The sequence below is a fragment of the Danio rerio genome, chromosome 2 (genome assembly GCF_052040795.2).
Source record: "Danio rerio strain M-AB ecotype USA chromosome 2, GRCz13ab, whole genome shotgun sequence".
NCBI classification, from domain to species: domain Eukaryota; kingdom Metazoa; phylum Chordata; class Actinopteri; order Cypriniformes; family Danionidae; genus Danio; species Danio rerio.
Window position 1 is genome coordinate 24,810,076 of NC_141022.1, and position 17,032 is coordinate 24,827,107.

The 17,032-nt window shown below is 35.7% G+C and overlaps 1 long non-coding RNA gene across 1 annotated transcript; it reads left to right on the forward strand.

The window, feature by feature from the left end:
- Positions 1–9,503: 9,503 nt before the first annotated feature.
- Positions 9,504–16,995, forward strand: LOC141378049 (uncharacterized). Its single transcript, XR_015478456.1, has 4 exons — positions 9,504–13,085; positions 14,988–15,027; positions 16,186–16,335; positions 16,857–16,995. It is a non-coding gene; the product is annotated as an uncharacterized LOC141378049 (long non-coding RNA).
- The last annotated feature ends 37 nt before the right edge of the window (positions 16,996–17,032 follow it).

The window sequence follows — 17,032 nt, forward strand, 5'->3', positions numbered from 1 at the left end:
TTTGACATGGACAATATCAAATCTTATTTCAAATGTAGTTATAAAAGCTTTTAAAAAGACTATAACAAGGCGTTTTTTTACTTCAAAAAAAAAAAAAAGGTCCAAAATTGAATAGGACAGTTCACCCAAAACAAAAATTTACTCACCATTTACTCACACTGAAGTGTAGGGATGGGTACCAAAACTGGCTACTTTATCGGTGCTAAAATATAAAACACCGAAGTATCGATAAGCTCTGACATTAACGGTTCTGCTTTCGTTACTAGAGAAGTATTGCTGAATAAACATTACTTACATTAGCATAATTTAACTCACCAATCTATTTTTAATATGCAATATTTAATAATTATCTGCACAGTTGGCAATCTCACATAAGAAATGCTTGTGTTTCCGCCCAATAGTACAACAGCGAGCTCAAGTTCATAGGCCTTCACAGTTCTCGGCTGTGCACATGCACTCGGAGGAGACTCGCACTAGCGCACACACATAGCTCCACCCTGACTCGTGCAGACACAGCTCGTGAGCTTGCACTTAATCATAGATATATACATAAAATGTTGCTTACCCAGGAATGCGCCAATTGATCCGCCATTTTAGTACAGGGTAGGGCTCCTTTGACATGAAAGTTGGACCAAGCTGCAGTGGAGGACTGTGGCCATCCAGAGCCAGAGAATTACACGTATATTTATGATCAGGAGTTTTCCCGAAGGTCAGTATGCACATTTTTTTAAATTGCGAAACTTATAATTTTACATCACTTTTCTACATTGATGGATCAGTGACCGCACGGGCATTCCTGATAAAAAGCTTGTGTTTGTGTGTATGGAAATATACTAATATCCCTCCCTGTTAAATTGATCTAATCATGTCCTGAAACACACCCTCTCTCCTGCTTTCACTTCTCAATCTAACGGAGAGAGCGATTCATTTGTGAATGAATAGCCGACAACAATACAAGTTTCTGGCACAGCAGCATCTCGTTGTCATATTTCTTTTGCATTGTGTGCTGATTTATTCAACAAAACTAGCATTAGCTGAGTGTTTGGTGTGAGTTGGTGCTACTTTGCCTTATGGTGAATGCAGTAAGTGACTGTATTATCATCAGTAACGTTACCTGTTTAGCACAAAAGTTCAGAACATACAAAAACGTAAAAAAATAAATCTTACCTATGAAATGTTCTGCCGTTGTGCTTTGTTTTCTTTCTTTGCTCGTTATTACACCCGTAGACAGCGCTAAAGTCCAGCGTCTTCACGTAATAACACTGTCTTGACTAGTGCAGTTGAATGACACTTGTCCTGGGAGCACTGTACCAATATGGCGGCGCTATTGACGAATGCTCAGGGTCCCTATACGATATCTCGTGTATATATCTATGGCACTTAATTAATAAATAGAGTGGCAGTGAGAACCAAACCTTCAAGAGGTTGTATTTCCCAGAGTAGACATCGACAATGCTCGTTGCAACAAACGCTACAACTTGTTTTCTTGTATAGGCGAACGCAACCAATCTGGCTAAGTATCTTTCAAAAGTGCATTAACTGCAGACAGACAAATGAAAAGTTTCTACTGCCTAGCTTCTAACGATACATTACCCACATCTTTGTGCTAGCAGTGAATCATATAAGGTCTATCTAAATTAGCATAAAATTAATAGTTTAATAAACACACACATTCTGTTAGACTGAAAACAGTATTTTTTTCTGCAGTAGCCTAAATACATCTTACACATCAAAATACTTTTACTTCACTCTATTTACAAATAAAGCCAATGAATAGCTTAATAATAAACTATGTTGATTAAGAAATCATTTTTAAAGAACTGCTTATTTTTACATTGCAAGATGCTCAAAAACTGTATTTAAAGCACTGTTAACTCCCAAACACCATTAACTCATTCATGTGAATGTGTCAATGATAAATCATAAACATTAGCAGGGATGCTTTCGGTTAATTTTCTCAACCATTGTCATTAACCGAATATCAGCTGGTCAGATTAAATGATTTAATAAAAAATGTACTGACGTGTCTATTTTGTGTCTGACACATCACATATTGCGTTTTAAAATACTGATTTATTTTATTATGCGAATAACAGCATACATTTGAACAACAGAACATCTTCACGCACCTGCAGTGTTTACAACAGCATAGAAGTATAAACTAAATAAAAATAATAAAATAAACATGCCTGCCCTAGATATTTTCACTCAAATTACAAATTTAGATTACAAAACGAAAACAATGGCTGATCCTTTTTGACCGGCTGTTTAGAATAGAATAAGAATAGGTTGTTTTTTTTTTCCAGTCATGTTTTTTTCTTCTGTAAAATAAAAAAAGCAGGCTACTTCAAATCAATCGCTCCATTAAAAATATGCATGTAATTAATGCTCCGCTGTAATCATTACATCACATTCAAACCTGTCAACATTTTAATATGTCATTATTTTAAAGTTTAAGTCTTGAGTTTTTGATTTTACCTTAGAGCCTCTGTTCTTTCCTTTACTCAATCACACCGCGGTTTATGCGTGCGCATATTTTTTTTATTGATTCATTTGACAATTATTAAAAATGTAATATTAAAATACAGTGTTGTTGTCGGCGCCAGTCGTGTAGTGGTTAGTGCGTTGACACATGCACTCCGGTGCTCGCGGCGACCCGGGTTCGATTCCGCCTCGCGGTCCTATGCCGATCCTTCCCCTCTCTTTGCTCCCCATGCTTTCCTGTCAATTCTCTCTACTGTCCTATTAAAAATAAAGGTGAAAACCCTGAAAAAAATAATTATATAAAAAAAATAATAATACAGTGTTGTTAATTCTGTTTAATTTGTTTTTCCCCATAAAAACTATACAAAAAGTACTGAAAAGAGAACTGTTAACATACTGAACCGTTAAGTGGTATTGATCAAAGTTTCAGTACTATTAAAACCTTAAAAATACCCATCCCTACTTACAGTAAGTGGTTCTAAACTTTTTCGAATTCCGCTCTTCTGGTGAATACAAAAAAAGATATTCTGAAAAATTATGAAAGCTGTTGGCATCCATAGTAAGAACCAAAAATAGTCAGTTGCTGTTTTTTTTTCAACATTCTTCTGTATATCTTTCTTTGTGTTCAGCAGAAGAAAGAAACTCGAACAGCTTTGGCAGTGGACGATGAGTAAATGATGACAATTTTCATTTTTAGATGAACTTTAGCTCTAACGAACCTGCACTTGAACTGAGTTTTTTGGCTTGTTTCTAGTTCAAATATCTAAAATAAAATAAATAAATGAAACAATTCAGAATTAAATGGGCTTCTCCTTAAAACAAGGCAAATAATCTGCCACTGGTGTAAGCAAAAATAATCTTGTTTTTAGGTTTGGTTTTAAAGGAGAATCTCACTTAATTTTGACTTGTTTTTCTGAAAACTTTTTTGTCTGTCTAGAAAATGCTTCTTGATTTATGAATTTTTAGATATTGAGTAACAAAACATTTGTTCAGTGTGAATGGATTACTTAATTGCTCACAGCATGTAATTAGATGGAATGAATTTTTGCTCATTTTTGCAGATATTTGCATTGTAGTTATACTGCATTTTTGAAAAATCTTGCTTAACACAGGTGTTGTGAGCAGAGAGTATAGTTAGTGACAGGAATGCTCAAATAAACAGTTTGCTGTGTTGAAATACTACAGCACTCCAACAACAACGTTTAAAGTGGATGTAACAAAGATTGATTCAATGCTACCAGTTGGAAACCCCCCCCCCCCCCTAAAAACTACACTCAACAGAACACAGTGCTTTTTTTATTGCTATATGTAAATCGTGCACACTTTGGTCAGATGCTATTAATTACAGGGAAAGCTCACCCAAAAATTAGAACATTATTTGTTATAGTTACATTGTTCTTTTTCTGTTGAACATACGGGAATATACAGTGAGTGTTGGATACGGCAGCCATTGAGTTTCATATTTTTGTTCCTGCTATGTCAAAGGCTGCTGGTTTCTGATTTTCTTCAAAAAAATCTTGTTTTGTGTTCAGCAAAATGAATAATTTCATAAAAGTTTCAAACCACTTCAGGGTGAGAAAACGGTGGCATCAATTTTATTTTGGGGTGAGCCGTCCTTTTAAGGTGGTTGTATGCCTGCCATTGCGTTAAATTCACCATACCCCACCAATTTTCATTTAAGTTTGTTTTTTGTAATTATGAGTTACAGTTTAATCCCTAAATGGCAACATGACAGAGATGCTGTGTTCGTGTTTAGTTTATTTGTACTATAATCCTGCACTCTAAACTTTTGCACCGTAAAAAAATGCTGGGTTCCACACAATCAATTAAGAAATGAAGTTCACTTTTTAGATTTTACAAATTTAAGTGGATTAAACATAAAACAATAAAGTTGCCACCAAAAAAACCCTTAAGAATTGTTGTTTCAGCTCATTTCTATTAGGTAGTTTGAACAAACAGCAAATGTCTTTTTTTTAGGTGTAGTACAAAAATAGAACATATACTTTAATAAATATATGTATTCATAATCAGTTAAATATAAGTTAATAATTTTCTCTTTTTAAATTGCAGACTATATCGGCAGATGACTTTGATCAGATCAGGGCTATAAAACCTAGTGCATTTCAGTGAAAAATGTAACTTAAAAAAGGCAAAATCTGCAGCTAAATGTTAAATGCATAATACAAAAAACATACACATTTACATACACAGTCACACATTAGTATTGGATCAACTAATTGGCCATAGTGTATGAATGGGGGAGTGTGTGGGTGTTTTTCAGTGTTGTACTCCGTACTGGGTTGCAATAGAAAGAGTATCCGCTATGTTAAAAAAAAAAAAAAAAAATACGTTGCCAGAGTAATTGGCGATTCATTCTGCTGTGGTGACCCCTGATAAAGCAGAGAAAAGCCATAAGAAAGTGACTGAGTAAAAACAATAAAACATTAAACAAGCACTTTAGCATCGGTAGTTTGTTCATATTTACTCAAAATTGAATCGAGCACGTTTGTAATTCGTCAACAAAAAACCTGGCCATGTGCACTGTTGTGATTTTGTTTGTCTGAAGCCCAGAGATTTTAACGAGGAGACATTCCACTCTTTGTTGTGAAGTGTTGCTGGAAGCAAATATGGATCATATTATTTTGCCCATGGGAATCTGGTGACATGCTCAACAGAAAAAAAAAAAGAAACATGGACTTCAGATACGTGTTCACGCGAGCATTCGTGATGAGTGTTCGTGATGAGTGTTCAAAAATACACCACAGCCCACTTTCAGTGGCGTAACATTTTCAAACAGCAGTATGAATCAGCCGCTGTGCTGCCGGGGAGGATGTCCACATTTAGACCAGCAAACATGAAGAGGCTTCCCTCGCTCGCCGCCGTCTCTGATTCAGCACTAAATGAAAGTCTTCCCCACACCGTGACATCACCTGCATACATTAGCAGCTCGCCTCGGGAAAGTGGGTCCTGCTGGACTCAAAGTCATGCTGAAAGTGCTTGAACATGTCAGAGGAGATTTTGAGTCACTTTTTTGTGTCTGTATGTGAGCTGGACAGTGCCACACTCTTTGAACAGGTCCGACCTGGACAGGAAGTTGACCTGTGACTTTATATTATACTGTACATTATTTTTGTGGTCAGAGCTTACTGTCCTAATTTAATAATTAAAAATCAAGGCATGATCACATTTTATTTTAGTAAAATAAGCGCAATCTAGAGGTCTTTGCCCTTTATATAAGCCACTTATGATACCAATTGATTAACTAGAAGTCAAGTTATTATTTGCTGTTTCTAAAACTTGGATAGGCAACAAGACTTTTTTCGGGGAGTGTATGTTTACTCATTGTGTAGAATCTGCATTGTTTCTCTTTACTTTCTTGAATGCCTGTTTTTTTGTAGAGTGCATGCACCAGTATGTTAAAACCCAGAAGACTAATTCGCCACTGGTTCCCTTAAAGTTTTCGTTTGGGTTTTTCAATTCATAAGAGTGAGATCTCTCTTTGGCCATAACGTGTTTGTCTCCTTTTCTTCCTGTGTCTGTGTGTTTGTTTCAAGTGATTGACTGACTATTGCTTCACTGGGAACAGCAGTGCAAAGATTTTTTCTTTCCTTTCCACAGTTTTGTGCATATATATATATATATATATATATATATATATATATATATATATATATATATATATATATATATATATATATATATATATATACATATATATATATATATATATATACATATATATATATATATATATATATATACATATATATATATATATATACATATATATATATATATATATATACATATATATATATATATATATATATATATATATATATATATATATATATATATATATATATATATATATATATATATATGTATATATATATATATATATATATATATATGTATATATATATATATATATATATATATATGTATATATATATATATATATATATATATGTATATATATATATATATATATGTATATATATATATATATATATATATATATACATATATATATATATATATATATACATATATATATATATATATATATACATATATATATATATATATATATATATATATATATGTATATATATATATATATATATATATATGTATGTATTTCAAAAGTTTGGGGTAAGTAGGATTTTTAAATGTTTTAAAATATGCGTCTCCTACTCACCGAGGCTGCATTTATTTAATCAAAAATGCTGTACAATATGTAAAATTAATTAATTATTTTTTAATTAAATAATTTATTCCAGTGAATTTAATGATGAATTTTCAGCTTCATTACTCCAGTCTTTAGTCACATGATCCTTCAGAAATCAATGTAATATTAATAATAATAATAATTATAACTATTAATATTGGTAATATTAATGTAATAGTAATAAAAGCAATAATAACTGGAGTAATAATTTCATTTGAATTTACATACAATAAGAAAGCAGTTATTTAACGTTTTTATAAATATTTACCAATACATTTGTTAAATGCTTCTTTAACGAACATAATCATACTCTTTAAAAAAAAAAAAAAGAAACTAACTGCAAACTTTTGACCAGTAGTTTGTATATATATAAATGACTTCTTATTTTTAATTCCATGGTGGAAACAAGCCTCTAGAACTCTCTTCTCTGTTAGAAGTAAAATAAGACATTTTGAAACATGTTTTTTTTCATCCATAGAAGAACAGTCAGTGTGGTCCAATATTGCTTGAGATTAAAAAGGTTGTTTTTAATTAATCAAAATGTGTTCTACAATACATAAGCGTGGCAAATTTTGTCATATTATAATAATCCCAGGTATCTAAAGTAACACCACCGAAATATGTTTTTTTAAAGCTAATTTTATGTTTTTGAATAAAAAAAACACTTCCATTTAAATACATTGTAATGTGTTTTATTCATGTAATGGCACAACAGATTTTGTTAGCAGCCACTTCTTCATTGTCTCTTCAGAAATCAGTCTGATTTGCTTGATATTTTTTTATAATTATCAATTTTACTGTAAATTTGCGGTTACGCTTAAAATCTTTGTGGTAATCATTGTTACAATATCCATTGATTACAGTTCAGAAGAACAGCATGTCTCATAATAAAGAGAATTATTTAATATTTATAAAATATTTCATATTTTATCAGTTTGATGCATCCTCACTAAATTAAAAATCTTTACATGAACATTTGTTATGTAGATGCAACAACCTGGTATCATTTATAGAAGAGCTAAAGGTGTGAAAATCATAGGTTTACAAGCACTTCCAAAGTTTGAAGGAAACTAACTGTTACTCATTTTGACAGAGAATATCATGACAAAACGTGATGCTCGAGGAGCTGCAGAGGCAGTTGGCTATGAGAGCAGCAAGCATAACTTCAGGTGATTCACTGGCGATGATCAGTGTCTGGTGGAGCAGGTAGAGCAATTTGGAGAAAGAGCAAGGGATCCCGCCTACCATCAGGAGTACAGCGTCACTCACTGCGGCCTGCCTGACTCATACACACAAGCGTAGTAGAGTGAGGACTCTCCTGCCAAAACTCACTCTCTCACACGCATGCACGCACCAACTCCTTACAGCCTCTTGCATCATCAGACTCGCAGTTATGACACCATAGACAACACCAGCACTAAATACTACAGGAGCGAGGCTTTTTAAATCAACTTTTGAGATTTTTGTTCTTCACCACAGATTTGTTTTTCTTTACTGCTGAGAAGGAAAACGGCAGTTACTTTTAAGAACGTTACTTTTAAAAGTAATGAATGACTTAAAGTAACTAACTTAAGTAACTTATCTTTTTAAGTAAATTACATTTCTTTTGGATTAATTTTCATCTGGGATGTGATTGTATGTTTACAAAAAAAATATATATAATATACACTCACCGGCCACTTTATTAGGTACACCTTACTAGTCCCGGGTTGGACCCCCCTTTGCTGTCAGAACTGCTTTAATTCCTTTATGGCATAGATTCAACAAGGTACTGGAAATATTTTTCAGTGATTTTGGTCCATATTTACATGATAGCATGAAGCAGTTGCTGCAGATTTGATGGCTGCACAATCCATGATGTCAATCGCCCGTTCCACTACATCACAAAGGTGCTCTATTGGATTGAGATATGATGACTGCGGAGGTCATTTGAGTACAGTGAACTCATTGTCATGTTCAAGAAACCAGTCTGAGATGATTCATACTTTATTACATGGTGCATTATCCTGCTAAAAGTAGCCATCAGAAGATTGGTACACTGTGGCCATAAAAGGATGGACATGTTCAGCAACAACACTCAGGTAGGCTGTGGCATTGACATGATTGCCATCAATTGGTACTATTGGACCCAAAGTGTGCCAAGAAAATATCCCCCACACCATTACACCACCACTACCAGCCTGAACCATTCATACAAAGCAGGAAGGATCCATGCTTTCATTTTGTTGATGCCAAATTCTGACCCTACCATCCGAATGTCATGGCAGAAATCGAGACTCATCAGACCAGGCAACGTTTTTTTAATCTTCTATTGTCCAATTTTGGTGAGCCTGTGCAAATTATAGCCTCAGTTTCCTGTTCTTAGCTGTCAGGAGTGGCATCCAGTGTGGTCTTCTGCTGCTGTAGTCCATCTGCCTCATGGTTGGATGTGTTGTGCACTCAGAGTTGCTCCTCTGCATACTTTGGTTGTAATGAATGGACCTCTGGCATCAACAAGGCATTTGCACCCACAGAACTGCCGCTCACTGGATATTTTCTCTTTTTCAGACCATTGCCTGTAAACCCTAGAGATGGCTGTGTGTGAAAATCCCAGTAGATCAGCAGTTTCTGAAATACTCAGACCAGCCTGTCTGGCACCAACAACCATGCCACATTCAAAGTCACTTAAATCACCCCTTTTCCCGATTCTGATGCTCGGTTTGAACTGCAGCAGTTTGTCTTGACCATATTTACATGCCTAAATGCATTCAGTTGCTGCCATGTGATTGGCTGATTAGAAATTTGCGTTAACAGGCAGTTGGACAGGTGTACCAAATAAAGTGGCCGGTGAGTGTATACAGTATATTTTGATCAAATGAAAAGCCTTTTCACAACAAAAGCAACAAGTTAAGTGAATAAACCTCAGGATGAGAAAAAAATGTAATGTTCTGTCTGTACAGTTGAGGTGCAGCTCAAACAAACCTGCCTGTCTGCATTAGATGAAAAATATGATGCGTGGAAAGATTGTTTTCTGTAATGAAAATTCTTGGCTATATTTTAAAGATCTGAGCACATGGTGTGATGGTCTGCATGGCACAGATGCACTTCAGGTGTGTTTGAATCCACTTTAGCTATTTTAAGGATGAGGTAAATGATCAGCGAACCCAGTGCATGGTCTAAAATAGTGATTCTTATTATTTTAATGTGTTTAGGGCATACCATGCATTAAACCAACCACTCTCATCTCCCATTCCCTTTAAGAGCAAGTTGTGGTTGCGGCATGGCAAATTTGTTATTTACATTGCATACTATGTAAGTTGGAAAATTTTATTCTTTACTAGCAGGATAAATCATCTGATTGTGTGTGAAGTTACAGCATGAGAGCAGACTTCTAGAGATCTTCAGAAAAAGACTAATTCCTCCAAAGCCTCCTAAGGTGAAGAGGGCATTGGAGGAGGTAGCAGTTTTTATATTTATATAGACAATAATAACCTTTTCAGTTTGAATCTGCATGTTGCTGTGCATCCCTGTGTGTGTAAAACAATGTGTTCACAGGTTTTGGATCACTAATGCACTCTTCGAAGGTCCCGTGAAGTGCTTTAAAATATGCATATTTTTTTTGTTGATGCTTGATGCAATCTCAAAAGACGTTAAGAGGGTGGGAAATTGAATAGCTCATCCCCTTTAAAAAAAAAAAAACAGCCAGTAGTGTTTTGTTTTATCATAGCTTTACCAGTGATAGAGGTTGAGCTTAAGTGCATCAAGTGAAAAGCAAATAAGAAGTGTCTTTAAGGGGGCGGGGCATGTCCAGTACTAGAGAGCACTTAATTGGTTATGATGTGATGAGAAACTACTATGAGGTGACGTGAGTAAAACCATTGGTCCATTTAGGTGGAAGTGACAAACTACAAGCTTTACATGTTTATATATCAGTCAAACTTTGTCACTATTTGGGGGCACACTAGCTTATTGATATCTTAAAAACAAATAATACTGTTACACCTAAAAAACTTTATTTTAATTTTATTGGACCTTCAAATAACCAGAATATATCTGTACACATTGCTGAAATATACTGAAATAGACTGCGCCATTGACCAAGTTAAACCTGGCCAATTTCGCACCCTTTTTCAGTGACCGTAAAATAGTATACCTCCTTTTTAAACCAGCATGCCCGTTTGCCACAAATAGCCTCAAATGCATTTGCTATTTAAACAACCTGCTTCAGGATGTAAAAACGATTCTTGTGTGGGGCTGAAAACCTGTTTTTATGCAAGTTAGTTAAGTAATCTTCACATTTAAAGGGCTACGAAACCCCCTTGTTTCAGCAGGGTATTTTCACACCTCTAGTTTGGAAAAAGTCAGGAAAGTGGGCGTGTCCAGCTCTGTTTAGGTGGGAGTGTAAGAGGAGGGAAAGGGGGAAGGTTTTGCATCAAAAATTGGGAGTTTCCGTTTGGGCACGCGCTGAGTCAAAACAAACGCAGACGCAGGGGAGAAAGACAGTGACTGCATTTACATGGACATCAGTAATCAAATTATTTGCCAAATTATTAATTTGTGGACTTTAACTGTTTGGCACTTTCATTCAGAAACGTTTCATGCAAGCCCCCCGTGACAAACGAGATATTGTATTCGAGCAACTGCTGGAAGAGTGTAGTTTTTTTGGAATGTTTGATACTGCATGGCGAATGGGGGAAAAAAAACCTTCGCATTTCTCTGTAACTTAGATGCACTCGGTAGGTAGCGTCGGAAAGCCGTGCGTGTATAGACTATCCTGTCACAAAATGCGGCGAAAATCCTGCATGATGGTAATAGTTTGATTGCGGTGTTTACAGGTTTACACTCAGAGAGCTGCATTTACAGTGCATTTTTCAGTCCATAATATTGTAATAATATTAACGTACTGGAAACTTAAGTTTTAGTAACAAAATAGTTTTGACTAAGGTATGTCTTTAAGCGCTGAAAGAGTACTGCTGATGATACAAACTAACTTTGCCACTGAATAAACAAACAAAGACCACTGATAGCTTACCAAATCTGTAGAGACAGGACAATCAACACCAACTGGAGCTGTGTCTTTTTTAAAAGGAGACGAGCAGCAAATCGGAATTTCACCATTTCCAGATGCGAAAATCCCTCAAGTAAAAATGTTCCTTACGAACGTATTTCTGTCGCATGCACTGTAATCCACATGTGAGTCCTGCTGCGCTCTCATAGCGGAGAAAGGAAAACAAAACCTTCGTTGCAGCACATTTATAAAAGCAACACTGACGACCCATGTCTCCAAACAATATTTGTTCTTCCACTTCTTTTGGCAACACAACGTGGCATCTCTCTGCCGTCTGAACAACAGTCAAACAGGTTAAAACAGTCTTCGAAGCTATCATGCACAATAATGAAGTTGCGTGTAATTCACAATAGAGCGCGCTGATTAGTTTGAACAAAGTCTTTCTCATGAATTAATGCAGTACACTAAGAGACGTCACAATGTACTCATCGGTACAGAAAGCCACTCTCCACACTGGAATACACGCAGGGATTTAATTTGACGCAGCTTTAAAAATTAGTTTCAAACCGGAAGAACGAATTTGCTGGAAATGACGCAAAAACAACCAATTTTCACTTTTTTTGTGAAATATATGTGTCCTAATAGTGTTTATAGCAGTGTGGAACACAGATATGAATGTCAATAGCTCAAAAAATGAGTTTTGATGTTTTGTGACCTTTTAAGCTAGAACTCTACAGTAGGTATTGCATTTACACAACATGCATAACACATCTGAACGTTCTATTTCAATAGAGATTTCAATATCAATTTTGACTGTCAGTATATCTAACAGTCAATAAATGGCAAAACAAAGGAACTGAGAAATGGTCTTAGAAATGAAAAAGCAATTCATTACTTTTCTTAGTTACTTGAATAAAGTAATCCGAGTATGTAACTTAAGCTACCTGTAATGCACTAACCACAACACTTACTCTGTTTAAAGTTATTGAAAAAATGAGATGTGCATTTGTAAAATAGGTTTTCTCTTCGTCAGGAATTGAAAACACGTGAGAATGCGCAGATGATGAAGCCTGTCTTACTCATTCCCAGAGTCCCTCTGTGTGTCATCTATAGAGAGAGGCAGGCAGTAGGATGTGTGATGACACCACCTTATGGGCACCTTTCAGAAATAGCAAACTCACCACACAGGCTTACACATGCTGCCCAGGCGAACATGTGGCAATGCTAAGAATACGCATTTTTAAGAGTTGAGAATCATCTACTGGAGTGTTGTGTTCTTTTCTAAGTGATAACAAGTCCAGGAATAAATGCAGCGATGCCAGTGGGAGGATGCAGGATTGCCCGTATAGTGAGCCCACGAGCACATCAGCAAGAAACTTTGTGAGTTTTTTATGCTTTAACATTTGATTCTAGAAGCAAATCTGTTTAATTATAAAGATATTGTCACCAGTAAATACAAAGAACTCAGCCAAAGGGATTGGTCTCACAATTGTGTGCCTCTCTCTCTCTCAAAAAAAAAAAAAAAAACATGGTACTTGGTAATTAATGAAATGCAAGTCAATGGCTACTGCCACTTTGAGAGAGAGTTGGTCAAAATATTATACATGCAAGCCAAACCAAACTGTTTACCTTGGCTCTATATGATACATTTAGGTCTTATGAAGGGGAATGAAGGTTTTTGCAAGAAACTGAACCTTATGAACAATATCATTAGCTCTAATCCATAACTTCAATAATTAGGAGTTACTAATCAAGACTAATCAAGATTTTAAGCCTTTTCATTTTGGATGAACAAGTTCACATATTAGGATGAACCGACGAACCAACACAGATCTTCAACTTACAATGACTAGACTCTAAAGCAGTGCTTCTCAACCACGTTCCTGGAGGACCACCAACACTGCATGTTTTGGATTTCTCCTTTGGCTGTCATACTCAGTACAGGTCTTTCGCTCTCTGCTAATAAGCGGATGATCTGAATCAGGTGTGTTTGGTTAAGAAGACGTGGAAAGTGTGCAGAGCTGGTGGTCCTTCAGGAACGTGGTTGAGAAACACTGTTCTAAATGAACCAATACACTGGCATATGTTATTCTATGATTCCTATTTTTGCCTCGATCATCGCTACAGTTAATCCAACAGAGATTAAAGGACTCAGTATAAACCATGCTTGTAGTTTATTGACTTTATAACAGTCTTTCAGACTTTTTTATGAGTATGTGCTTTAATAACATAATATAGTTATATGGTGTAAAAAACATGCACATGATTCAGTTATTTAAAGCAGAATGAACTTTAAAAAATGACTTCCATATTTGCCATAATATTTACTGACTTCACTATTAAATAATGTTTGGTTTCTAGCCTAATCATGTGGTTTCAGAAGAAAGTATTGTTAAAATGTCACAGGCATATTTATTATTATTTTTTCTTTCCAAACACCGGCTGGCATATATTATATGAATCACTATGGTTTCAATAGTATTTGTTCAGGTTCTGCTGCAGTGTTTCTCAACCACGTTCCTGGAGGACAACCAGCTCTGCACATTTTCCATATCTGCGTCCCAAATGGCACACTATACTCTATGCACTTACACACTTAACAGCATTGTATATGTATGTATTGTAGCCCCAAATGGAACACTAATGTTTTTTTGGAACATTCAAACCATTTCCCAGATGACGTTTGATGGTTGCCATATTAATGAAATAAATGACCAAACTACCTAATCGTACCTGCCAAGAGTATAACCGCATTCACCATCGAGAGTTTTGATTTCACAATGCAAAATAAATATAGTTATCTAACATGTGCGCCCAATAGCTCCGCCCCTTCCACTACTTGAGCAAAGCAGTGGCCGTAGTGTGTGAAGTGTCCAACATTTCACTTTTATTTTTAACGGCTGAATAAGTGCATCATCCCAGTATTTAAAGTGCACTTTAAGAACCCACTACTTACACTATTTATACTATAAAATGGTGTAGAATAGTACATAAGTATGCAATTTGGGACGCATCTACTGTCTCTTTATTCAAACACTCCTGATTCAGATAATCAGCTCATTAGCACCGACTGAAAGACCTGTCATAAGTGTGACAGTCAAAGAAGGCATCCAAAGCATGTAGTGTTGGTGGTCCTCCAGGAACATGATTGAGAAGCACTGTTCAACTGCATCCTAAAAGGTAAGTAAAAAAAAAACTGCAGTTTTTTTCAGTTTTGGATGAACTATTACATTATAATTGTATTAAAAGAAAAGTCAAAATGTCTTTTTTTATGTTCCACAGGAAACAAAATGACATTCAGTCATGCAGGAACTACATGAAGGTGAGTCAATGATGACTTTTATATTTATATTTATTTTATTTTTGGGAGAACTGTCACTTTAAGCTGTTAATCACCATTTGATTGAGTCATTTTATGATGAATTCAAAAATAAATATTTGTCCACAATATCCTTTTAAAAATAAGACAACATCTTGAGAGGATTAGTCATGACATGTATATCTTATTTTGAACATCAAAACTTTTTTGACCAAATGTGACAGTAAGGAAATTCATAATAATTACTATTTAAAGTAGTAAGTATTCATTAAACATATTCTGTTCATCCATAGAATTCAGAAAAAAGTATCATGATCCCATAAAAATAGCGCTGTCTCCTCACAGCAAGAACGTCGCTGGTTTAATCCCTGGCTGGACCTCGCATTCTGTGTAAAGTTTAAATGTTCTCCCCGTGTTGGCGTGGGTTTCCTCCGGGTGCTCCGGTTTTCCCCACAAGTCTGAAGACATGCGCTATAGGTGAATTGGGTAAGCTAAATTGCCCGTAGTGTATTTATTTATGTCCTGGTCCTCTGCTGGGGGTTGAGCATTGGGTTAACGACCCACCTAATAAAAAAATTATATTACGAAACACCAACATGGTGCAGCTAAATATCATTGGAGTATTTCTTGAGCTCCAAATCTGCATACTAGCTCTTTACCTAGCATTGAAACCACATTGGTTGACCATTTGTTCATAATAGGTTAAAAGTGATGTTCTTTGCTCTTTCAAACAAAGAAATGAGTCAAAAATGTGTTTTTCTTAGAGTGGAAATTAAAAGGTTAGAATGATTTCTGAAGGATCATATGACACTGAAGATTGAAGAAATACCTGCTTAATATTAAGATTTCCCATCAGGGGAATAAATCATAATTTAAAACAGTTTGTTTTCAATTGTTATATTACACAACTTTACAGTTTGTATGCGTTTTGATCAAATAAATGCAGGTTTGGCTTTTTTAAAACAGTATAGAACTTTTACAGACCTCACACTTTTGCATATTTAAAATGTATGTATTTAAAAAGCATTTATATATAACCATTATAGCCTTAAATTCTTAAATTGTTACGTACAGGCATGATGAAAGATTCTAAAGCTGGAGTTCAGGAAGGACAGAGTTCAGGAAGGCTAGAGTGACTCTGTGAGTATTCCATGTTCACAGGAGCCAAGGAATGAAAGGTGAGATGCGCTCCAGCATGTATGGACCAGCATGCATCTGTCTGACATACACGCGTCGTGGCCGAATATCAGCCCACGTTGGTCTCTGGAGGTGCATGGTCTGATCTGCACAAACATCTGGAGGAGCGCTGAGGTATGTCTGTTCTGCACTCGGGAACATTCCTGTGTTTAGCTGCATCACCTACGGGGCTTTTATTTTCTTGAAGTGTTCTGTCCAGATTTTAAACTTGTGAGATAATCGTTCTGAACTCATTGGAAATGTTGGGGAATGTGTGCATTATAACCACAAGAGGGAGTCAAGTGAAGTCACTGCCATGCATCACTATGATGTGAAAAGCTAGATATAGCTTTTATTTCAGCATAAATAATATACTGTTTTTAAAAATGTGTATTTTAAATCGACGAATCTCTCTTAGAAATGCCTGTCCTGAATGAATGAATGATTGATTATGAAATATAGCAGTTGATGCTTTTTAATGCTCATTTAAACTGGAAGAAGCCCCTCACTTCACTCTCTTCTCCTTCTCCTTTATAAAAGTGCATCCGTCTGCTGTGTGCACGCCTAACCGAGCATGAATGAGTGTGTTTACATGTGTGTTATGCACACAGATAGCCATGATAATCACGTTGACCCCTCGACTTTTTCCTCCCCAGGAGATTATTCCACCACACGGTTCTCCAGCCTGCACAACAGGTGCCGAAGGATTGATGGCTGGAGAGATGAATGATCAGTGGAAAAAAAGGAGAGAGAGAGAGAGAGAGGGTGCGTAAGAGCAACTTAGATTCTCCGGAGGAAAAAAAAATGGTACACGTTACTGGAGGAGTCACTG